The 26,303-nt window shown below is 44.1% G+C and overlaps 1 protein-coding gene across 25 annotated transcripts in view; it reads left to right on the forward strand.

Moving 5' to 3' along the window:
- Positions 1–26,303, forward strand: part of Unc-13 (unc-13) — a 697,844-nt gene that overhangs the window by 467,856 nt on the left and 203,685 nt on the right. For 6 of the 25 annotated variants that reach the window (XM_076431933.1, XM_076431934.1, XM_076431936.1 and 3 more), the window contains exon 1: positions 7,862–16,960. The exons of 17 other annotated variants lie outside the window; for them this stretch is intronic. The gene's annotated coding sequence lies outside the window, so the exon portion shown is untranslated. Of the gene's footprint in view, positions 1–7,861; positions 16,961–26,303 lie in introns of those variants that run through there. 2 more of the 25 variants (XM_076431930.1, XM_076431931.1) reach the window with 2 other exon arrangements.

The raw sequence follows: 26,303 nt of genomic DNA on the forward strand, positions 1-26,303 counted from the left end.
TCCGGCAACACTGCTTTTGTCTCGATTCCTCGCGAGAAATGGAGCCGAGAGCTCACTCTTTCGTCGATTAATTCAAAACGCATTATCTCGTCCCGCGATGATCAATAGGAACGGACATTCGGTGCAATAGAGGACGTGGAAAATGCTGATGCGATGGCTGGCCAACGCGACCGGTCGATTTATTGTTTAGCCAGTCTGCTCGTAATCGATGGTAACCGATAAAGAATTTATTGTCCGATTCCGTCGCTGTTTGATCTCGACGATAGAGAGGATCATTCGATTTTGCGCCACGCTGTTGGATCCGCCGAGCTACGCCACCGTAAAGCTGTGTCCACACCGAAGCCACGTTTTCTGAGATATCGCGTGTCTCTCCACTCTACTTTCTTCTTTTACGACGAGTCGGTGATAAAAATTTTTAAAAAATTGCAATTGGTGGGGATTACAGAGGAAACGCTAAACGTGGCCAATGTTGACGTTACTATTTAACATTTGAGAAAGTATTTTCCCGTCCTTGCCCTGGCTCACGTGCGCTGTAGCACGAGAGAGGGGGAGAGAGACAAAGGGGAAGGAAGAATTAGAGAGAAAAGGAGAGAAAGTTGCGTCCCATGCCATCGTTTTTCTCCCCTATTTGCGATAAGCACAAGGGTGGCCTTGGCTCGTTCGGTGCTTAATAGCACGTAAGAGCAGGCCGAGCGTGCCAAAAATAGGCCTGAACACTGAATAATTACTGATAATCATAATATTTATTTAACGCCATAAATCTCCTTATATGCAACCGTGTATCGTCATTTTTTATTCGTGAAGATTAGAGTCGTCGCTCTTCGACACGTGGTTAGTAAAAAATTGGATAAATCACACTTCTGGATGAAAGACGCTGTACTTAAAGACCTTCTCAATGAATTTCACAGGCTTGCTCCATCCGAAAAAGGAGTAGGAGAATAATCAATAATTTAAATATTTTAAATTGCAATAATAATCAACTTTTTATTAATGATTTTTATCGTAGAAAATTTCAGAATAACATGTTATTTTTAGTCCCTGGCTGAAACCTTTTCGGAATCTATGCGAGAGCTGTGTTCGATAGGTATAGTCTAGGAGACGCCGCATAGTTTCTTATCAATATCGACAGTGTTTTAGACAGAAACTTCGCAGACTTCGAAAGTTGAGAAAGCCCCGGTGAAACAGGCTCGCCTGAGAAAGTCGTCGGAACTTTTCAATTTGATCTCACCTACGATCTTTCGTACGGGAACATGTCCGTCGGTGTTCCAAGTAAATCGGCAACACTTTGATAGTTCCGTCAAGAAATAGATGTCATAAATTAGGCGTGCAGTTTCTCTCTTTTCTTCGCTACTCTGGAATTAACTTATACATACCATACTAAGACATTAGCGTTTATTTACTAGTGTAACGTCTTATTGTTAGTACGACAGTAATGGTGTGTTTTAGAATTATTTAAATTGAAATATCTCCTGAACTAGTAACTTTTGGATATACATAGGTTAGTACTTTTTTATAACGGATGTCCAGTTGCATCGATTGATATATTAAAAAAAATACCTCATTCCATTTTAAAAAAAATGAAGGTGACCTTCACATCTCTAAAAAAAAATGACATAAGAACTTTGTTCTGAAGACATTCAACTTTGTCTTTCAGACATTTGACGTATCTTTAAAAACAACAAAGATATTTGAGGTGGCAACGTTAGGTGACTCACCCTGTATATAGGGTGAGTAATATGAAATATATTGTACAAATACATCAAACATCTATCATTTTGTCTGGCACTGTATACGGTCCTCTCAATTATCGTGAAAGTACGGACAGTGTCTACATAGAGACGTGACCCACAGTAATACGAAAATCTGTAGCATAAAATTAGGGAAACAAGTATCGCGGGACCAGTCTTTTAATCCGTTTCGTCGAGGAATGTGTAAAAACACCGCACTCAGGACCCTCGATCTAATTACATGCTTTGTTCTCAGACAATGCAGTATCTACTATTTCCTCTTGTCCGTGTCCTCGTTTTCCGTTAGGGTAAACCCGACGTGTAAATTTCCGCGTAAAGGTGTGGGCAACTATTTCAATGGGAGTTCCCGTAATTGGAATAAAAATAGTGATCGCGGCTTCGCGCACGTACCGGTAATTAGAACCTGCTTAATACGGTCCTCGAGAAATTAGTTTTTTCGTTTTTAATAACAGAAAAAGCTGTTAGTCGAACAACCTAACTAACGCCGTTCGCGTAGTGCACTCGCCACCTACGCGAGAACGTTATCTATGACCTGCATTTAACAACCATGTGCACACACTATGTTGATTATTTCCAGATATCATCGAAGAAATTTTTAAAATAATTTTTATCCGATCAGAGTAATATCAGCTAGCTCGGATCATTTATTTATTCCTGCGAAGACGAGCAGATTGCCTCGGATACCAAACATTTACGTAGTAGTTAAACAATATTGCTAATTAAAAGCGACGTCGACTATCTGGAACATAATCTCAAGTTATGGCACTGTTACGTGTAACGGCAGATAAACCGCACTCTTCTAATAAACTGATGACGTAACTTGGATCGAGAATGTTTTTCCAATCTTTCTTCTAATAACGGTGACGTAACCGGCTACACAACACGATTATATATTACCTGAAAAACACAAATGTTTCCTTATCACGCGTACGTGTTTAACCCATGCATGTCGATAAACGATTAGCTCAGCAGATATGTTAATTTGCTACATAACTAGACTGCGGATTTTATGCATTTATGACGGAAGTGGACACGTACAATTCAAAACAGTGGACATGTTAAAAATATTTGAGCACATCAAGGTATTCGTTCCAGCTTAATAGGAAATTTAAAAGACGAATACAACTTTTATTTGGCTACCGTGTCCTGCAATCAATGCGAACATTTTTTATTTTGCATAAAGATCCGCAGCAGAGTAGGGCAATAATCAACTAATATTTAAAAATGACTAACAGTCTTTTTGAATGTTAGTCATAGCAAAATAGTCATTAGTCAATACTTTTCGATCAGTTAGTGATAAGTAATTAATAATATTAATGTATGTTAATCGCACAATAGTGACTGATGACTAAAGATTAATGACTGATCATCAACTACTACTTAGAGCTGTGACTAATTATTTGCCATTTAGTTATCACTATTTTGTTATGACTAACATTCAAAAAGACTATTAGTCATTTTTCAATATTAGTTGATTATTGCACTACATTCTTCGACATGTATAGTTACATCCCCTCCACGTTTACACCATTTTGGAACAGCCTGTACAGATACGGAATCAAATACTTTACGCAACTTTAATTTGTTTTTTAAGAGATCGGTTGACCTACAGTTCCTTTCAGACGTTTGTTCCTCGCGATGAGCACCGTACGATGCGGTAGAAAGAAATATTTGTCCTTGAAAAATGGTCAAATGAATGGCACATGATTTTGAACAATCCTGTAGAATACCGAACGATGAAAACGCCGCCGGAATGAACTAGCAAATTGATCCGGTAATTCATTAAAAGTAGCTAGTTATCGGGGAGAACTCGTCCGCGCGCATCGTTGTTCCGAAACTTTCTAGTTTTCCCAGGGAGGTAATCATCATCCACGAAATATTCCGTGTAGGTTTAATCGAGTGTGATTTGACGCGCGCTCAGACCGTGTCCCCGCGGAAGTTATAACAGTTTAATTAAACCCAAGCGCGGCATTGCGAGATTCAATTTGTACGAGGAGCGGCTATCGATCGCGTCAAACGTAATCTATCATTTGCATCGCTAAGAACAGCTTGTCAATGGTTATTTGATGCGGAAAGGAGAAGAGTTGCGCACGCCACGCTCGATGGCGGTTAGGTCTCCCGTCGTGGAATGAATAATCGCGGCCGGTTTATGGAAACAAGCGCTATCCGCCGGCTACAGTTAGTTGCCATTCATGATACATCGGCGAACTATAGGACCGAGAGGAACTTTCTCAACAAGCGATGTCTTTTATTGTAGATTTCATCAAATATTCCGTAACAACGTACTTAAAACTGTGCCATACAGTAGTGGGAGGCGTAAATAGTTTTGTTGATGCGACACGTAACAGAAAATCATCGGGAAGTTTAGACTAGAGCAATTTCCATGACCACTGTTGTGGTAATTCGTTGTGATGTTTACCGACCATCCACCTAAGCTACACGTCACAAACATTTGCCTCTTTTCTCACGGTACAAGTTTCGTAAACGTGGCGACCCTAATAATACTAATTGCAGTAATGGAACTTTACAAACGTACTACCTGTGGCAGAAATTATTCCATCAGATGAAGACAAATGCAACAAAAAAATATATTTAAAAAAAACTTGTTCAAAACCACGCTTATATTAAAATGCACTGAAAAGGAAAAAATAATTTTTCTAGACATTAGTGACTGTAAATAAAAACGTGGAGCGTTAAACTATATTGACGTAATCTTTGTGGGCGCTCCACGCTTTTATTTATAGTCACTAACGCCTAAAAAAATTATTTTCTACTTTTTAGTCTTTTTTAAATGGAAATTTTTAAATATTAATACTGGTATGAAATAGTAAGATTTGTGTGTGGAAATACGCAAGATAGAATGAGGGGATGACTCCGAGAGACGGCGTCTCTTGATGGAGTCCGAAATTGTCCGAAATGGAACTGAATGAACAGAACTGACTGAGCTCCTTCGGTGCGAAATGGGTCAGTGGAGTGGGGATGAGTCGGAATGAGACCGCGTAGTGGAGTAGGGAGCGCCGGCGCGCGGAGTGGGGATCGCTGAACGCGATCAGGTACCACCGAGTGTCGCGCGACGAGGTGTGACGGTTAATATTAACATTTTTTTCTCCTGAACGTACAGTTTTTTTTAAAAATTTGTTTTTTTAATATTGCATTGTCATCCAGTTCTGAGCTATGTTCAAAGTTTCAAGTCTCTAGCTCATCGGGAAGTGGTTTAAAATTCGATTACAAGATTTGACGCATACAACAACAACATCAACAACAACTCGGCATCAATGCTCTCGGAACAGTTCAAAACGGCACGAATTAATGCAACCCCCTAATATTTACTCCGACCCCTCTGCGGGGACCGCCATCTTAGACGAACTGAACTTCAGGGGTCAGTCGCGCGGGTTAACAGCGAGGAAGCGACTAAACCCACCCCAGCACGCGTGTCATCCCTCTCTGTCCCCCTAGAGAAACCCCAGCCCTCTTTCGCCTCTCTCTCTCTCTCTCTCTCTCTCTCTCTCTCTCTCTCTCTCTCTCTCTCTCTGTCCTTCTAGCAGCGCGCTACAGCTCCACTTTTACTTAACTTTCTCCCTTCCTCCTTTCCTTCTTCGCTTTCGCCGTTCTCTCTCTCTGTTCCTCTTTCACCCCCATCGCGCCACCCTTCTCTCTCTTTTACTCTCTTTCTCTCGACACCGCTCTCCCTGCGTCCCACCCCTCTACCGGAAAATCAATATGGAGTGGCGTTGGTATACGACGTGGTGGCTGCCACCGCGTGTACACCTCCCTGCTACCCTGTCGTTGCGTCCCTTGCAACCCCCCGTATCCTTTCCTCCCTTCGTCGCTCTTCCAACCCCCGCGCGAACAGTCTTCCATCGCGCAGCGTATTTTAGGTCGCTTGTCCCTCTTCTCGACTCGGCCTATCGGCGTCCGCTGCCTTCGCCAAATACAGTTTCCCACACTAATGTTCCGATATTATACTATTCGTCGGTATTAGGATCGATTACAGGATGTCTCAAAATTCCTTCAACATCCGAAAATGGGAGGTTCCTGAGATCATTTGGAGCTACATTTTCCTTTGAAAAAATGGCGTCCGCGGCTTTCTTAAGAAGTTATTAACGAAAAACACGACTGTGCCAAAACGCGTCTAGGTCGCGCTCTGATTGGTCCGTGTTTCTCGATAATAACTCCTGAACAAAGCCGCGGACGCCATTTTTGCAAAGGAAAATGTCACTTCAAATGATCTCAGGAACCTCCTAGTTCCGGATGTTGAAGGAATTTTGAGATACCCTGTATATCAGAATAAACGAAAACAAATGTCACGTGTACCTATGCATATACCGGTTGGGTTGGAACGAATGTTCCTAGCGTTTTTAAATTCAGACATCCCCTCCGATCCCCACTCCTCGCAGAACGGAGGTGGAAGAGTATTTCTTTTTTTTTTTAGACAGGTTCAGACCTGTGGTTTTATCCTGGGGCTTTTGGGTAAAAGTTTCCTGGTTTGGCAAAAAGCTCTCCACGCTTTTGAGCGTATTGTAATTTTATCTTGAAGGTTAGATTCAGCTTTAGCTATCTTGATTGTTATTTAACAAGAAAACTTTCGAATAACTTGTTGCGGCTTTTGAGCTGTATTATTAGCTTCATCTTGAGGGTGAAGGTGGAAGATTTGGGTATCATGCCCATCACTCCGGCACACGATTAGGTTGAAAGTGGGGGAGCTGCTATCTTCCGTAGTGGGGGAACCGTCGCATTGGTAGTGGGGATTCTCTGGCTCCCAACGGAGAAAAGTGAGCCTGATTTTCAGAACTTTTTTTATTTTGAAATTTAAGAAAAAACTGCGATGATGTCCAGGAAAACTAGATAAATGTGTCAAGCGTGCCTGTATAAAATTTCAAGGAAATTGGTCCGGTCGTTTTTGAGATAGGACTGCCATTACCGGGAACGTGAAAAATATTAAAAACCGCGTGCACTTTTTGAAGCTTCGTTACATAAACTGTTTTCATGCGAGGCTCCGCCATTATTGAAATGAATGCTGACGGGTGACGAAAAATGGATTATTTATAACAACGTTGAGCGAGAAAGAGCCTCGGCTAAGTGAAATGAGCCGCCATTAGCCAGGCCGAAAGCCGGTCTGTGAAAAAGCACACTGAAAAAAATGGTTTGGCGAAAAATTGTATTAATGAAAAATCATATTTCCAGCGGAGGATTAATCGTGTAATATGTTGTACAAAAAGCGACATTTTCGCTCCACAAAAACACATGTTTTGTAATTATTTCTGGAAAATTGGGATTCTAATATTTTGCCGGACATGCGTTGAATATTTTTCAATATTCTGAAGAAATTATATTGATGTCTTTCTGATTCCTTGGTCTAAAGGCTGACTGATTACACGATCTAATAACATTGGTCTGATTATTCGAAGTTTTGGAGGATATTTCTTGTAAGAATTCTTTACGTGGAAGAGATTGGTCACCGTAGCTCGTGATTCCATCGAGCCCGGGTCAACATCCGGCTATATTGGCACCGCCGCCACTGGTTGAATAGACCGCGTGGTCCGCTGCCTTCCGGCGAGCTGCCGCACTTTCCAGCTTTCTTACCACCCGCCACCCTCTCCGGCCCCGGAATATAATTTCTCCAGAGAATACGGGGACGAACAGAGAAAGAGCACAGAAGGGGACGAAGAAAAGAGACTCGGCCCGTCAAGGGACGACTAGGGACTCGGTCGCACGTCTGCTGGCGACGCGATCCCATTCTTCCCGCGTCCAACCCTCAGGTGCACGCAATTGTGTGTCTTCGTCTCGATCAACCTATACCGACTCCAAAAAGTATAGCCGTTAAAATACAACATTTTCAGGACACTCTTTCATTTCACGATGCAGACTAGTGTGCTCCTGTTAAGTCGAGAAACTCGAGCAACTGCAATTAATCGTATTGATTTTTTAAGAGGCACCAATTTAGAGTTTCAATTGCTTCTAAAGTTGCCAGCTTCGAGGGGAAAGAAAATTTGTCACGCGATATTCTCTGGAGATCACGTGTTGGCGAAACGCTTGACGAACGTCGAGTCGCGGTTTCTTCGCCGCAGCTAACCGCCTTTTGGCCGACGCTATTCTCGTGGTTGGCAATGCCTTTTTTTTAGTTTGAGGACGTGTGGAAAAAGCACATTTGCGTACATCCCCACGGAGAGGGGTGTCTTCGGTTTTCCCAATACAGTATTTTATTGATATAAGTGCCCAACACGGGTGTGCCCAGGGTCATTTATACGCCAGGGATACTATTCTTTGAGTTTTGCCGAACTTAGAGAAGGACAGTCGAGTTCGAGAAGCCTCGGTCGCCGAGAAGCGTAAACATAACTAATCCGATGACAAACTTCTTTATTTTTCATTATTTTTTTATGGAACTATCACCAACATATTCGTGGCATTTTTCTAATGCGAAATGATACGAAGTATGATATTATTCCGATGATATTTACTTGTGTAATGAACGATGAAAGTTTTCGACGCACAGAAGGACAGCGTATGGGAAAGATTGGGACGCAGAGAGTCGCAGCGCGCCGCCACAGTTCAAAGAACCTCCCATACGCTGTTCCTCCTCGCGTTGGAAACTTTCATCGTCCATTATACAAGTAAATTTCATCGGAATTATATCATATTTGGCATCATTTTGCTTGAGAAAAATGCCACGAATAAGTTGGTGAAAATTCCATAAAAGAATAATGACAAATAAAGCAGTTGTGACATTCGGATTAGTGTGGTCTCACCGATGTACCCGAGCCGTATGAGTCATACTTCTCGCCGACCGAGGCCTCTCGAGTAGTGGGGATAGTTCTGGGACACTCACCAGACATTTGTAACATTTATCGATAAAACACTGTGCCCACTAAAAAAAACCACACGTCCAGGACTTATGCCCTTTCCTCTCTCAACTTCTGGCTCGCTGCAGGGCCAGACGGGGCCCCGCTTATCGCATTTCTCCCGTCTGGTCTAGTGATTATTATGCGAGCTGGCTCCACTCGTGGTTCGCAAAGTCTAACTCGCTGGTTGAGGCGACCACTTTCAGCGAAGTCGCTACCGCGATTGTCTGCGCGATTCTGTCGCGATGTTTGTCATTGTCCGCGCGGGCTGGCGTATTAGAGATTCGCCCGGTTGCGCTTGGGGAACACATGCTGTTGAATGTAGGGTAAACTGTTGAACGTGACACAGTTCGTGTGCTCGGGTGCACGGCACAAGCTGCACGCTTTGTTGCGCTCGGTAAAGCACAGTTTTTCATCGGCGCACTGTACCAGACGGGTAAGTAGCGAAAGATAGGCTAGCACGCGCGACCGTGCCGCGTCGATTCGCGTAGAACAGATGTTTAAGAGACAACCCGCGACTCTATTCGTCGCGCGGCCGTTCCTACACCCCCGATACACCGTTCGTTCCCCGACAAACAACCGGTCATGCATCATGCATAATGCTGTGCCGCGTACGCAACGTCAACAAAAGAAACGCTCTGCCCCACCGCGGGGGACAGCCCGGCAACAGTTTTAATAAAATTCCCCGCTGTGTGTGCATCTGCATAAAAGCACGGTGGCACGCTCGCCTATCCCTAACGGCGTCACGCGAGAAACGCCGCCTCGGTGAAACTGTCGCGACGAGGTGTTTCCCACCAAGCTGGATTAATAAACCGGACTGTCATAGTTCCTGAAAAGGCTGCACAGTAGGCCACGATGCTGCGAATAATTATTGAAAATCCTCAATATCAATTTTGCAAAAATTCTGACAAAATTCACAAGCATGTCTCCTTTCAGGCAGAATGTCCATGAATTTTTTTGGAATTTCTGGCGAAGCGGAACAAAAGATTCGAGCATTATTCACTGGAAAAATGTTGCACGTGGAATCACGATGTTTCGTATCGTAACGGATCATATCGTTTTTTGGTTGAAGATAAAAAAAATGTGCTACAGGAAAAAGATGAATGGCTCGATGCAGACAACGTACCCAGGATAATACTTTTTTTCTTGTAAGTGCAAAGATACATGTGAATTTTGCTGTGTTATCAAAATGGAAGTCCTTCTTTTTACTCCGAGTTAGATTTTCTCGTTATTTAAAAATAAAGATATTGAAGTATTAGGGTCGAAGTATCAGCTTGGAAAACGTTGAATATACATGTAAATGTAAATCGAAAGAGAGGAATAACTTTTTTTCGTTCGACGCCACGTACTCGAGGAAAATTGAGTTTAGAGATCGGTCGGGCTCGCGTGCTATAGTATACGCAGGAAGTAGAATGGGTCGGTAATGATCAGACACGCCAGACAATTCCTATCCAATGGCATGCGTATTCGCTGCATTTCCAACCTCGAGTTTCTCGCAAACAAAGCTCCGGATGAAATAATTGTATTGTATATTTCAATCTTATTTTCTCATAAAGAATCACCGCCTAGCCGCTTGTACATGTTACTCGACCGCACCCTGTACAGTGCAGTGGTCGGCTGGCGCGTCCGATCATGACCGATCAGTTCTACTTCCTGAAATTACTACCACGGGACAAATTATTCGATCAACCAGAATTCATATCTGCAATATGTGCAGAATATTTCCATTAACGATAAAAGCGAATGCGTTAATGAAACTCGTCGTATATAAACAAAATACTAATACACGACAAACGAATATGTTTGTTTTTTTTTCATAACATAATGAAAATGAAAAAGATGATTTCACAGAAACTATTGGGTTGGCAAAAAAGTAATTTCGGTATTTTAACCCTTTGCACTCGAATGGTGCCAGTAAAAATTGTCATAGCATTGTTCAAAACAGTTTTAATATTATTCAATTCGTCTGTATTCTATGAATTGCAAAAAGCTCCACCGTTTTATGAGGAAACAGGTTCAATTTGATGTGTACAATGTAAACAAGATTGCATAAAATGGGAATGATTAACCCTTCACTGCATGATTTTTTTAATCGGGACGAAAAAATTGAAAGATTTTCAGTGTTTGTTTTATTTAAGGGAAAAATTATTTTTAAAAATTGAAACATTTTATCAAATGAGATAAAATGTTTAGAATAGTAAGAAAACACATTCTTAGTTTACTATATACCACATTTTTTTAAATTGCTTCGAGCCCAAAGCGTTAGGGTGAACTAGAGCCCAATTCTTTATTAAATCGATGAACCTTAATTAATAAGATATTTTCCCTTTTGTTCGACGATCTATTGCCAAAAAGAATAGATAAGAAAATATTTTATTGATCAAAGTTCATCGCTCGAATAAAGAAATTCGGTTTTTTAGTTTTACCTTAAAATACACTATAATTACTTTCTTCCCAACCCAATAATCAAATAAATTTCCTTACTCAAGCTCACACTATACTCAAAATTGACAATCTCGTCAATTCCGTAAAACTACGTATACCACTCACCTTCAGTGCTGGATAAGTCCATTGATCAGCAGACCGTGGCGTTGAATATCAAAAGTAATATGTTTTCGACGAGTATACTCGTGGTCAAAGGGTGGACCGCCAGGCTGCCGTGACGAGTATATCCGACGCAAGCATCGAAAGGGTTGATCAGAAGGTCTGTGAGAATCGAGGCCTCGGTTATCAATAGAACTCTCGGCGCGGTTGATCCAATCCGTTCGGAGGCGCCCCCGTAGGAAAAAAATCGACCGGCGGAATTCGTGTGGGCAAGTGGGGTGGGGTGGGGGACCGGAGGCGCCCTCGGGTAGTAGATACGCTCCTGGGTCATGCGCAGTGGGACGGGTGTTGGACGGGTGGTGGTTCGAAAGGTTGATCGTCGTTGGCGCGGTTGGGCAGAGGGGGTTGCTCTCTCGTTGGTATCCGCGTGGCGGGGCTGCGCGGCGCGGTGCGGGGTCGTCGCCGTCAGGGGCGGTTGTCATGGGGGTGGGGGTTGTTCGTGGGGTTGCGTGGAGAGTGGTAGGGAGTGAAACTGGCAAGGGTGACGGAGGGAGAGGGGTTGGTTAGTAGCGGAGGCACACGTTGTGCCAGACGGCCGGCAGTAGCGAGGCCACACGGCGACGTGTGCGTGGGTAAGCCTTGCCCCACATTCAGCCGCGGCGAGTCGCGCGGTGCTCGCGATATCCGTGTCGAGCCGGCAGGCTACGCACAGGGCTACGCACAGGTCCATTCGAAGAACAACAACGAAACCGTCGGGGATGGTAGCGAGGAAGTGCCGGCGTCGGCGTCGAGCAGCGTCCCGCCGGCGACTCGTGCGACGGCGCTCCGTGTACGCCGGCAGCAAGGCTTCCGAGTGAACGAACGACGTGACGCGACGCGTCCCAACGCGCCGTCACGCCGACGAAAGACGACGACCGGTGTCGTCTCGGCCGGGATTGTACGACACGCGTGTGCGGTCCAGCTCTCGTATCGCGTTGTGTGTTTGCGCGAGTGGAGTGGTCGGTCGAATCCTAATCGGTGGTGAGAGTGGGTGCGTGAGAGTGCGTGAGAGGGCAACGGGGACGCGCGCGCGCGCGCCCGCGCGTCCTGAGGCCTCCTTGCAGCGCACAGCGAAGCGGGATCTTGGGGCCAGTGGGCAAACCGGGCTCCCGGAAACCGGAAATACGAGATGTAAGTCGACCTGCGAGGATCGAGCAGGCTCTCCTCCACGGTCGACGCAGCAGTCGCCGCCGGCTTTCTACGAGCGACGCAACGGATCGCTCGCTAACCCACGGGAAGCGATTTCACGACGGGGGAATCTCCGGGAAATTACGTGACCGTGATATTGTGAGTGCGGGAAGAGAGCAGTGGTGTTGCCTCGTGTGTTGTCCCCGTCGAAGACCAGTGTGCGCTGCCCTTTTCGGGGCGTTCCGTCCGTGGCCGGAAATTCGATTTTGAACCGGCGCGGCGCGGCGCGGCTCGGGGGTGTTTCGGGGAGCACGAGACGGTCGATGCCGGTCGCTTTGAATCCCGCGATCGCGGGGGATTAATCGTTTCGTTCTGACACGCTGCCCGCGACTCTTTTCGTTCGTGAAGGGGGAGCCGAGAATAGCGGTGGGACGACGTGGATTATCGTTAGGGAATTAAAATTCCACCGGAGGCGAGCGGTCGATGCTCTTTCAGACCGAGGTATTTCGTACAAACGGCGAAGGAGAGAGAGAAGCTCTCTCGTGCGCCGGACGAATCTCCGATAATACGAATTCTCCGCGTTTCTTCCATTGCGCGAACTTCACCGCCCTCGAATCTCCCTGTTCTTACCGGGGGGGAAATGCCGGGAAACTCGCGGGAAACTTGAGGAAATGGGGGGACGTGCGGCGAATAGTGTCGATCCCAGGCTTGCGATCAGAAAAACTCTCATTCGAAAGTTCGACACCGCCGATGTGTAAACGGAGAGTACACGCAATCCCGATTGGATTAATCGAAGACACCCTTCTCCTGCGTAGTACGCTCGCCGGAACTGTTGCTATCTAGCCGCGCGAGATACTCCCGGGAAGTCAATATTTGCCGCTTGTTCGTTTACCTTGTTACGATTGCTCTCGGTCGCTCTCGAATCATAACACGTCGTTCGAGTCGATTCAACGCGAATTTTACACCGCATTGCATAATGTGTCTAGCCTTTCGTGTCTGACCAGTGCTGTCTGCTTCCACTTGAAGCTATTCGTAATATTCTTGATTCGGTTTTAAACGGGCCAAACGCTAGGCCAATTAGGAACATTCGCGACAGCCAATAGGAAAATAGGAAAATTTCTCTCCGCTGCCCCTAGCGTTTCATACATCAGTCACGACAAAAAAAGCTGAGCCGATAAGAGGCACGACACAAGCTGACTGGAACAGAGAACATGTACAGAGCACATTACGACGCGAAATGTAAAGAACGTATCACTCGGTTGATATGTAAAACTTGTTCAACCACGTAATTCGTCGCGTATTGTTCAATCCTTAGGAACACATTAGGCATCACGAAGCAATTCTATTCAAATTTTTTTAATAATGTACGAATGTCTAATTTCTCGCAGAAAAGCTCTGGTTCTTTAAAACTAGTAGCAACGCTGTTTTGATTCGCTGAATTCGTCCGATGATCTTCGCTTTCATGCAATGTTTGAACTACGGTGGAAACATGCAAACTTAACTTACTCGTTTCTGAATGCCTGTGATTTATAGAGGTTTAAAGAAAACGGTACGTCTTTAAAACTGCTTGTGCATTCAGCTACGTTTATTTAAAGTATCACAATGTATTGAAAAATAATGTACGGCAAAATAATCTGTATACCGAGAGATTCAAATTGCATTAAATAAAAAAGAAATCCGATGATCTTCCGCAGAGGTAATTGCGAGACAAAAAATCGGAAGCGCGTAGTGCCGGTTGGCCGGGCGCGGCGATGGTATCGTGAAATCAGCCATAAATTGCAAACTGCATTCAACGAACTCGAACGCATCGGACCCCGCGGCAGCTTCGGAATTTTGCGTGCCATCGAGTTGCAGTTTAAACGGCCGGGGCTCGCATACAAAGCGAGAATTTCAAGAGGCGCGGATCGGTTGCGGCTAATAAAAATCTTCCGTAATTGCGCAGTGGAAAGTTGGTTTTAGCAGGTCAATAGCACGTCAGTTCGAGGGCGAGGAGAAAGCGACACGTGCGCGCGCCCCTTCGCGTGCCGGTGCAGGTCGGATCGTTTAGAAATACACAGAGTGTTTCCGAAATCGTTACGCAATCAATATTTTCATCGCCGCGAAATAAATCGACGTGCAAGGGGGTTAACAGAGAAATCTATTTGCGACGTATGAATAACAGAGTTACGTCGGAATCTCCTTTCATAAAACGGCTGCGAAGTTCCGCGGAACTTTCATATATTTGCTATGCCCTTTATGATCCGGTCGCAGGTTCATACACGAGCATCACTCTGCGCATCATTTCCCCGTGCACCCGGGCCCATCAAAAAATTTCATTTTAACCGAGGCACTAAACGCGCCCGCGCAACTTCCCTACAGTGTCGGTGCTGTAGCGAAGAATAAGGAGTTATTCGTGCTTTAACGGGCACCCTTTCGCTTCGCGTGGATGTGAAGTTTCTTCGAGCGCTGGAATGCTCGAGAAATAAATCATTGAAATACATTTCAAGTGAAACACTTGGTTTTCATTATTAAACTACGGATTTTATGCATTTACAATTTACAATATAAAGCAGTGGACATGTCAAAGATATTTAGTTTCATCCTAAAAAGATAATTAAAAGAAGAATAAAATTTTGACTTGGCTCCTGTGTCCTGCAATCAATGCAAACATCTTTTTTTGCAGTTTATTCATTATAAATTAATTGAAATTCTGAAATAAAAGCAATACCTTATTTGGCTCTTTACGATTCTGAAGTATTAATTCTTCAAATCACTGGGGGAAAGGATATCAAAATTAATGGAAATAATCTGAAATATAGTTGATTTGATCGCGTTTTGTACTTCTCCGCTGATTGGAAAATAAAGGATCGAAAATGGTTCGGGTCGTGAAGGTCCGAGACCGTAATGCTAAACATAAAAGTTTTTGATCGGGAGACAGACGAAAAATGCTGGCAAAGATAATGAGAAAACGCGACACAAGGCAGCGCATCGATTTCCGGATGATGTGAAGTTCGAAACGGACGTGCCATTAAACTCGGTACAACGTCGTGTCATTACCGTGGACATCGGAAAACTGATATCGATCATATTTTAATCAGGCCGGGTCCGATAAATCTGCCGAGGGCTACGATTTTATTTTCTCTTTTCTCGCGGGATCGTACTATCCGCTTTATCTCAGCCCGGCTAACAATTGCCTCGGCTATGTAAAATTTGAAATGCAGGGTCTTCCATTAAGACGTGTTATTTGAAATGATAAAAAGCGCATATCCCCGCCGTAATATCTCGTGTCGAGCACGTCGGTATTCCGGGCAACGTCTCGGACATGAAAAATTCTTGAACTCGAGGTGCGCGCGTGATGTCTCCTCTGACGCTCTAGCGACTGGATACTTGATCCAGCGAACCCATAAAACGACTTCCCGAGAGAAACGAAAACATTTATTATCGATAGCGTCAGCTCTTATCAATTGCTGCTAAACGTCCTCCTATTTCGGACATAAAATCCCGTAGCATGTTTCATGTTTTGATGTTTGATCCTTCTCTGCGTTCGGCACGAAGAATGTAGCACCTCTTCGAGAAGTGTCGTTCGGCGAACGATGCGACAGTTACGAAGAGAATACTGTTTTACACGGGGTTGCGAGGCTCTCTCGCGGCATTAGAATTCCGTCGGGGTGTCCGGGCAGCGTGGAAACGTATTCACCGTGCGAAAAAGCGCGCGTATCGAAGCGTATCGATTCCGAAGCGGGTCGGTTGTCACGTGGCGGGTCGTTTTTGCGCTCCTCGGGACGCGACGCGCATTATCGCGTGGAATTTCGTTTGCAGAGGGTGCGAGTGATCCAGGATCAACGGTTGGATCGTCGTTGGATCGTCGAGCGGAGACGAAGAGGAAGAAGAAGAGGATGAAGCAGTGACTGGGACGAGGAATCGAACGCTAGGGAACAGACAGACATATCGGAAGAACAGCGCGAGATGCGAGAGGATCATAGATAACGAAATCTCTATTACATAATATAAAAAATATATATATATATATATCTAAATGTACATAAGAGTATCTCTACGAGGGAATCGAGGAGCACACACACACACACACATACATACATTCACAGAATATAAGAAGAGTATTTAACGTCGCTGTTACGCGATCCCATTGTTTTCTCTCCAGTGTTCGAAGTTTAAGCAGAAAATCGAATCTATGAAAAAGATATCTTTATTGAATAGTTGAATTAAGAGTTCATCGTTTATCGTTGATCTGCATATAGATCACGGAGGAGCTAAGCGACCAAAACCACAGAGAAATTTACGGAAACGAATTGCTGTCAATTATTAATCAAGTCGTCGTCGGTTTAACAAATTCTTCGCCTAGTTCAATTACTACTGCTACCGTCGCTGTTCCGATGCGAGTTTCTTCTGTAGCAGTTCTCTAAACCTACCTCCTAAGAAGCAAGAGAGCGAGAGGGGAAGACGCGAGAGGCCGTTTAGGCGACAACGAAGACGAGTGAAGTGGTGAAAAAAAGGGTGGGGTGGAGCGGCTAGTGATAAACGGCCTACAAACGTGTGTCCCTAGATATAGCACGCGACGGCTCCTCGAGCCGACTCATCACAATGGTTGTACCTGGTTTAATCTGCAGTTAAGACTTCGCCGTTTTGAACGGAAGCCGCGATCGCTTCCGCGCCATTCCGAAGGTAAGAGAGTAATATAATAGTCAAGGCCGGTCGTGTTACGCTGCCGCCTGACGCTGGCACAGTTTCCATATGGTCCAGCATCCACGGGTAATCCAGATCAGGATCGAATCAACTATACAGGGAAAACTATCTCATACACATGGTTGCCATCCCCCTACCATCGGATATTTTCTAACGAAAATTTCGTATTTTGTAGAAGAAAGTGTGACACAACTGATGTACAAAATGGTTTTCGAACACAACCATTTGTTGGAATAAAAATAATTCTCAAAGTTAACTTTGCGACCTTCCAGGTGCAAGTCCCCCCTTAAGAGTCGATTTTCAGAGCGAACGATAAGAATGGCGACCTGCACTCCGCGAGATGAGATTTTTGATTGTATGGTGCTTGCAGATTAGTGTTTGCGACTCGAGGAGACATTATCTCGAGCACCAATTTACGAAAGTTTTCTTCTAACACCTTTTTAGTGGGGCGAACGAGTGGAGAAGTGAATTACTGCAATGGTGGGGGGTAGAACTGTTTTCTAGTGTTGCTGGAGTGTTGCAGTCGCTACGGTCTTTTCTAGTTTCCAGTAGCTGTTGTATTTGTTAATAACTCCACTGAAATAAATGTGTAGGTTTCGTTTCTTTTTTTATATAAAATTAAGGATTTTGTCATTGATAGTGGAAAAATTAAAACAGAAAATTTTTCATTTTGCATAGAGATTAGAAACGGGAAACCTATTGTAACGAATTCATTACGCTGACGCGAAGTAGTCGGGAATGAAATTCGGATCCGGAAGGATCTCGCGGAGGAAACTGCTCCGTGGAGAGAAAATTGAAGTTTGGAGGAATTTTTCCGGCAGCCCGGTAGAGAGATACAGACCGCAGTTTTATGAGCCATATTCGGATTATAAAGGATCGTAAAATGAACTGGGCGGCGGAAGTTGGCGACGTTACGGGGGCAAGGAAGCGTCGCTGCTGATTCATTCGAACGACGCGACGGGCGCGATGTAACGTTAAACTTTCGGCCACTTGGCAGCGGCAGACACTTCCCGCAATTTCCTGGTCGCATCGCGTGAGAACGAAACGCCTTTAGGGGCTCCGCGAAGAAGACAGTTCGCCGGTGAAAAACCGACCGAACGTGCCAAGACACTTGTTGACGTCGCCACCCTGCCCTCCAGTCGCCATCTGCTTCTTCATTCCGCGTGATCGGAACTATGTATTCAACCGGCGAACGACTAACTCCTCGACCGACTCCGCAATATTCATGATCTACACTCCGAGACAGATAGAACATCTTACAAGCCGACTAGGTACCGTCATCCGAAATACGGCGAAAGTCGAAAGAAAACTGTGAAACCAACAATATGATTATCAATTTTATTAGGTTGTTGCATGTGAAATGTCCGATTTTAGAATGCAACTCTTAGAAAACGTTTCGATCTAGAAATGCTATTACTATTCTTAGAGATATGTATATTATTAGAGCCAGGGACCCGAACTGTGTTACAACCAAAAAGAAAAAAAGTCGTGGAATAATAAGTTTCATCGACTGAAATAAGGATGATAGGTAATCGAATATTTTTTCTCTTCTTGGTAAATGTTATCGTTGAGAGAAATTTATTTCGATCGCTCATAACAGTTATCGATAATCGAATTTCTTTTCTTTTGTTCATAATAATTATTGATGAGAAAATTAATTTCGGTTGCTTATTTAATTATTGATTTGTCTACTCTTTTTCGGATGGAGCAAGCATAGAAATAAACTCTCACCGATAACTGTTACGAGCAATCGAAACAGTTTTCCTTCATCGATAACAGTTATCAAGGAAGATCCAATTTTTTGGACACTAATAACTATTGTAACCGAAAAGTATAAAAATTGATATTTTTTCGTTATATTTCGTGTAGATTATCTTAAATTTCAATAATAATCAACTTTTTATTAATGATTTTTATGGTAGAAAATTTTAGAATAACTGTTATTTTCGGTCCCTAATTAGAGCACGTATAATATAATTCTCGTCATTTTTGTAAGGCAACCCTGTTACTTCTATAGTTTTATATATTAACTAGCTTTTTCCCGCGGCTTCGCTCGCACAGAAAACCGTTTAATGCCCTCGGAAATTAATATTGTTTCTCTATAAAACCTTTTAACCCCCCATTCACCCCTATAGAGTTTTAATTTTATGTCATGCCGCCATCTTAGATTTCAAAACCCCTTTTCACCCTCTTAGGGGTCGAATTTTTAAAAATGCCGAAACAGGTGTTTGATTATTTGTATCAAAGAGCATTGAGACCGAGTATGAAGTAAATCCGACTACGTACAAAGAATTCCTCATACAAACGTTGCAACCCCTTTTCACCCTCTCCGGGGGTTGAATTTTTTGAAATGCCGGAACAGGTGTTTGATTAATTATATCAAAGAGCATTAAGACCACGTATGAAGTAAATCCGACTACGAACAAAATATTCCTCATACAAACGTTGCAACCCCTTTTCACCCCCTTGGGGGTTCAATTTTTTAAAATGCCGAAATAGGTGTTTGATTAATTATATCAAAGAGCATTAAGACCAAGTATGAAGTAAATCCGACCACGAACAAAATATTCCTCATACAAACGTTGCAACCCCTTTTCACCCCCTTGGGGATTGAATTTCGAAATATCCTTTCTTATCCCTTGTATAGATCATAAGGGAAACCTCTGTGCAAAATTTCAGCTTTCTAAGTCCAAGGGTTTAGCCTGGGCGTTGATAGGTGAGTCAGGACTTCGCTTTTATATATATAGATTCTACAATTTTACTTTTAAATCGAGTTTATTTCAACGTCACTCAACGCGACTGTCGTTTGTTCCTTTCATACGTCTGGAAAAATAACTTATTCACGAAAGCGTTGTGTGATTTTTTATGGAAATGTGTTGATTATTCAACGTACTATCCGTTGATGGTAAAAAATAACTACAAAATCCAGATAACAATCTTTTAAAAGAAAAACGTGAATGACCATCATATCTATTATCGTAATACAAGAAACTTAAAATTTCTAGCTAAAATACATTGGGTACACAAAATTGCGTTTGTTTCATGCAACTAAAAAAAAATCGGACATTTCATATGCAACAACTTAATGTTTCCTTTCGTAGCTTTCCCGTTTCCAGCGGTTGTGCCTGTATCTCGCGAACTTTTCGGGTCAATCTCTTCGAAGGGACGTTCCCCGACAGAGTAAGGGCAGCGTTGAATTTCTTCACGCGCTTACCGCAACATTGTGCCAGCGCTATAATGGCCGGCGAAGGCAGCGAAGTGCTGTGTGCAACAACAAGTTCTCAGCTGGAGCAGTAGTTACAACGACCTGAGCGAAGTTATGCGGTAACTATCGCGTGCGGCTGATCACAGTCACCCGGTCATGCAGTCCGGAATTCGATGCGATGCAGTTAATAACTATGATCCTTGCTTACAAGTTTCGGTCATAGAGGCGAAACGCGCCTCCGCTGACAAAGTGACGATTACATACTGCCGTAATTCCTCAAGTATAGTAAATATTCAGCAGGGCAGTCGGGCAACAACGTTAATAGTTCTAGCTACAGTTCGCGAACAGTTCTAACTGAATAACGAGGGACCATGGCAGTGAATACACCGCGGCCACGATCGAACAATGAAACGGTTATTGCGCTGGACTGGATAAACTTTCTAGGATTAACCTGCAAAATACATTGGCTGTGAATACACGGGTATTTGTTGCACAATCCCAACCGCTCCGCAAACCGGGAATCACTCGAAGCGCACCGAACAACAGGAACAATCGAGAAACGACTAGAACATTGCATTGCGAATAGGACAGCAAGTATTTCTCAAAATACCTTGGAAACATGTAGAATAACAAAGAGAATCGATATGCATATAACTAATGTAGGAATTCATTTAAAAGAAAGGGTCGATGATATCGTCCACAACAAAAGAAATGAAAATTTAGTTTCAACCCTTAACGAATAGGCTTTGTTCGCGATCGTCCGCAAATTGAATCCGGAAGCAAATGTAATCTTTCCGTGGCACGTAAAACTGAGTGTCGTTAGGCTCTTTGAAGGCATCCTCGACGTTGTAACAAATCCACGAGCTCTGCGGATTCTGATCTCCCGAGGAATAAATAACAAAAAAGAAGAACGAACTGTGTGCGTCCTGTCCGGCCGTGTAACCGTGGGCGGTAAAGAAAAAGTTACTGCAACCACCGTCAGCACAAGTTGCAATCGGAACTCCGTAATTACCGAGCGCGGCAGTAATGGCCGCCATACACGCTCATTCTTGCCGGCCGCCATTGCTGCTACATTGTAGAAACTACACTCATAAGCCTCAAAAGGAAACGTGTGCGCGCTCAAATCCGCCAACTTCGTACGCGCGCAACCTCGATTGTTTGAAATGGACGATTTTTTTCTCTACTTGTTTCGAGTTGCCATTTGTCGTCAGTCCTCTGTTCCTCTGCGTACAGATGGGAAATTCGAAAAAGGTTCTTTCGGACTATCGATTTAATTGTAGAATCAAGATGGATTTTGTCCGTTCTCTTATTTATTTATAATCGGGCCTCTTTACAACGGGGATGATAAGCTTCCTTTGAAAGCCACGACTCGAGAAACGAGAGAAGAGATCGAAGAAATCTGGCAAGAGGGGTAATCGCGGAACAATGGAGGAGCAAATGATCCAACAAACCAGATCAAGAATCGAGAGGTGAAACTGAATGCGCGAGAAAGAGAGAGAGAAAGAAAGAGGGAGGGAGGGACAAGGCGAATGGAGGAAGTAGCGTGGAAAAAGTCAACGACTCGCAGAGTCCCGACATCGACTGCAAATATTTAAAGTACGAGGTCAGACACAGAGAGACAACGACAGAGAGAAAGCGGGAGCGGGAGAGGGAGTGGTGGGAAGCAGGGTCGAGTCTGCCACGGAGAATAAGTAAATAATGAAGTAGCGTAGGAGGGTGAAACAGTGTGTGTGCTCCGCGCGTCTCACGGGATTCGTTAAATCGCATTGGTCGCCGACCGGAAACAGGGTTGCACTTTTACAAAGACAACGGGCAGCGGTACGTCTTCGAGGAAACGTATTTTCTTTCACGAGCTTCGTAACCTCGCTAACAATGCACAATTTTTGATTGTTCGAACAGTCGCAGATAATCCACGATTTTGTTCATTTATGCTGTCGCTGCTGCTCTTTACTTTACCGGACTCAAAATTTGTGTCTTTCTCCTATTATGATGTATTCGGTATGTAATCCAGTAGATTTGTACCCGGCGCGGATGCAGATCGAAGTTTCGAACCTCTAGGATCAATAGTTGAGAAGCTATGGTCGCTTAAAGTTGAGCATATTTCTAGTTTCTTGACAGAGCGCCGCCATATTCGTTTGTAGTGACGGTCGCACGCCGCTTGCCGAGTTGGTTAGGATTAGGTCGAGCGGGGAGGGCAAGGTAAGCGGCTCGCGCTCGTCTCTACAAACCAATATGGCGGCGCCCTTACCGGTCAACAACACTGCAGATTGCTCAACTTTAAGCAAGCATAACTCCAGAACCATTGATCTGCAGCTGCACCCAACTTCGATCTGCAGCTGCCCCTGGTACAAACCTACTGGATTACATACCAAATGCATCATAATTCGTAGGAGAAAGGCAAAAATTTTGAGTCCGGTAAAGTAAAGTTACCCCCATCAATTTCTCCGCTGAACTTTACAATTAAAGATAACCTTAGTTTCTGAAAAAAATAATACAGACACCATTACATCGTTTCCTCTTTCCGTGGAACAACAGAATCCGCGCGAAACACGGTTTCCCGAAGGTAAACAGTTCTCGAAACGACTTCGCTCGTTGCAGCGAAATTCCATTTCGAAGTATCGTAGAACCGAACAGCCTCGACTACTCCTCGGAGTCTGTCGCGAAAGAAACTCCTGGTGTTCGAGTGATATTCTAATATCCATCTCCGAGCAATTTCACTACAGACGTAGACTGTTCGTGTCCGGGAACACTTGGGCCGGGCCGGGTCTCGCAGGTGTGTTTTCATTTTTGCAGTGAATATGTCCGACGCGCGTAACGCCGGAGTTCGGAGGCAAATTGGTTCCCGTGGGAATTCAACTTGCACAAGTATAAAGCGGAGCCGGGGATCTCCTAAGACCGCGCGGAATTGCAAATTCGCTGTATCAGGGGCGGATCGTTCTGCGATCAACGAGGGAGAGGGAAAGAGGATCCGTAAGTTGGACAACGTTGGCGCACGCGACAATGCGAACAATGTTCCCGAAGGGTGGCATCCTCCCTTCGCTACGTTGCTTATCATCGAGCCGCAGTCGAAGCTCTTGAAACAATTACACGCGACTGCCACGTGGGGATACGCCCGTATCAGACCCTTGCTCGTTTGATCCCACCACTGTCAAAGGGAGAGCAATCCGAGGTATACCTTTCTCTTTGCGTCGATAAGAAGGGAAACCGGACAAAACTCGATTTTCATGTTCCCCCTTCGTTCAAATTCAATAATTCAGACTCTCTGGAGACTTTTATCGTTGTTGGCTTAAAATATACAGGGTGTGGCCGGACGGGTGGTACAACCGAGCAGAGGGTGATACTACATGTAAAAATAAGTCGAAAAAGAGGAATAACATTTTTTTGTTTGACTCTTCGTTTCCGAGAAAATCGAGTATGAAAATGCAGCGAAGACACGTGCTATTGCTCAGGAATCGTCTAACGTGTCTGACCATGATGAACCAACTCTACTTCCTGCATATACTAAAGCACGCGAACCTGGCGGACTTCAAACTCGATTTTCTCGAAAAGCAAGCGTCAAACGAAAAAATGATATTCCTTTCTTTCGACTTATTTTGACATGTAGTGTCACCCCCTGCTCGGTTGTATCACCTGTCCGGCCACAGCCTGTATATTTTACATCTACATACAGGGTGGGTCACCTATCGTTATCACCTCAAATATCTTCGTTGTTTTCAAAGATACATTAAGTGTCTTCAGGACATAGTTGAATGGTAAAATGGGGCTCATACGATACAAAAACAATTTTTGTTTTCATGTAATTTTTTTTAGAGATATCAAGGTCACCTTCATTTTTTAAAATGGAACCACCCTTTTTCAAACATCTACAACGATGGTCCCTTTCATTACGAATTCAGTGACTGTAATTGCTCAAGGTCACGGACAGAAAAAACGTATAAAACTAAAATATGGAAGCAGAATACGTTTAACAACAGTGAGACTTGTAGTAAACATGTCCTTCTCGAAACCCAGAAGACGTAGAATATGCTTTCATCCCAGAAAACCTACAGGATTAAGTGCTAAAAATAAGCGAGTCGATGATTTTTCAACGGAAATTCCGCTAGTTTATGAAAATAAGAAAAATATCACCGCGTCTCCGCAGTTTAAGCCACAGCGACGTCTCGTCGGGTCGCAAATCCGTCGCCAGGTGAAACACTTCCGCCTCGGCATAATGTGCGACGGATCGTCTATATCCGGGCGGCGGCCGCTCGAGCTTGAAGCGCTGACGAGCCACGACTTTCGTCGTGACGCCATTTAAGCTCGCGATATTGTTCCAAGCAATTCCGACGAAGACGTTGAAATTTATGCGCGTCGTGCGCGTGTCGTCGCCGGAAACGATGCATCGAGTACTTCATGTCCCGGATCGCGTCCTGTCGCGTTCGAGGCAAAGTGAACCTAAATTAAACCAGGCCGGATCGTATTAAGAACCGAAATGAGTTTCGGGAAAGTTTCGCAACGGCGGATGGCCCGCGAATCCAATAAAGTCGAGTTCCCATGCGGCGCCCCGGAAACAAATATATTGTAAATATGACCGATCGATTTTTCATCGATCTCTGGTTAAATAGGGAAGCCGGGAACGCGCCCGCTCTTTGTTTGCTCGCTGCGCCCGGAAGAATAATCGCGCAGCTGCCCCGTGAGAAATCCCTTCGTATATCTATTGTAATCTTTGAGCGCGATGGTGATGGATCGACGTGGAACATCGCGCCGAGGGAGTGCGTCGGCTAGCTTCGTGAACATTGTACTGTAACTTTGAGGAATCGCAGGGATGGGCAGGCGTGAGGCATCAATGACGATATATCCGTCAAGATGATCCTTTACCGTCGATGATGCACACCGCCTCTCAAACGTCTGTGAAACAGGGAAACAGGAGGTTTATAAAAAGAAATGAATGCCTTTAACAACCAAGCAAGATTGGCTTTTCAAAAAACTTACGAGCAGTATGTTTTTCATTTTTTATTATTCAGTTTTTTTTATCGAGGAATGCGTATTTTTCTTCAAATTGCTCTTTCATTAAAAATTAGGGGGCATCCTGGTGTTACGTCCTTAGGTGGACGTTTGAAAGATGAATAGTTAAGTACAAAGATTGTAATTGAGATACAACGCAGTTTTGAACCTACCTGCCTTCACCGGCTTCGGTTCGGGTAATTGAGAATTTGGATAGATGAAATCGAAGTTTGGTAAACTCTTTTCTAAAAATGATTTGAATACGAAAATAAGAAATATTATTCAACTAGTTAATATTTGACATTATAACGATGGATCAAAGCCAAAGACAAAACCAAAGAAGAAAATGATTATTAGACTGCTCATCATTTTGCATAAATATCCGCGAAACACTTAGTCTCGGAGCGACCGTGTTGTCGCAATGTGATACAAGACAAGGTTATCAGACACCCGGTGTCGCTTTACGCCAGCTATGCGCTTGAATACTTCATCATTATAATCCTGACCTAGCCAAGCCCAGTGGATGGAACTCCGGGAACTGTTCGAAAATTTCGAGAACTTCGCCGCATTCGGCGCGGCGGTGCCCGCTCGACTATAGCGAAATGGTTTCGCGTTCGATTGCTCGGAAGCTTCCGTGACTATTCGATGGGTCCGCGGTTTCTATCCCGCAGACGTCGAATTCGGAAACTCGTTATCCATCCTTTGAAATCGTGATACGCAGCAGGACACAAGTAACATGCTTCCCTTCACGCGTTCCTCGTTTCACAGAGATTGCTACCACGACGAATGTTTTCGACCAACTCGCGAAATTATTTCGTCGTCCGTATTGCACTTGGAATCGATAGGCGGTCTTCCGATAGCTCCGACACCAGCTCCTACGGTATTGTGTCCGTAACTGAAATTCTGTATTGAAATCGATCCTAAAACTCTAATAAAACAGATAGAAAGTCCCTCTCTTCTTCTTCTTCCTTGCCGTCACAGTCACCCACTTCTCTGAACAATTATGAATTACTCTCGTTGGCTCTCTCGCTCGGATTGGCACAGTGTTGGGCAATATATAAATTTATTTAAATAAATAATTATTTCAATAAAAATTTAAATAACAAGTTATTTATTATTTGAGCAAGTCTAAAT

Source organism: Lasioglossum baleicum, chromosome 10, assembly GCF_051020765.1.
Source record: "Lasioglossum baleicum chromosome 10, iyLasBale1, whole genome shotgun sequence".
Lineage (NCBI taxonomy): Eukaryota > Metazoa > Arthropoda > Insecta > Hymenoptera > Halictidae > Lasioglossum > Lasioglossum baleicum.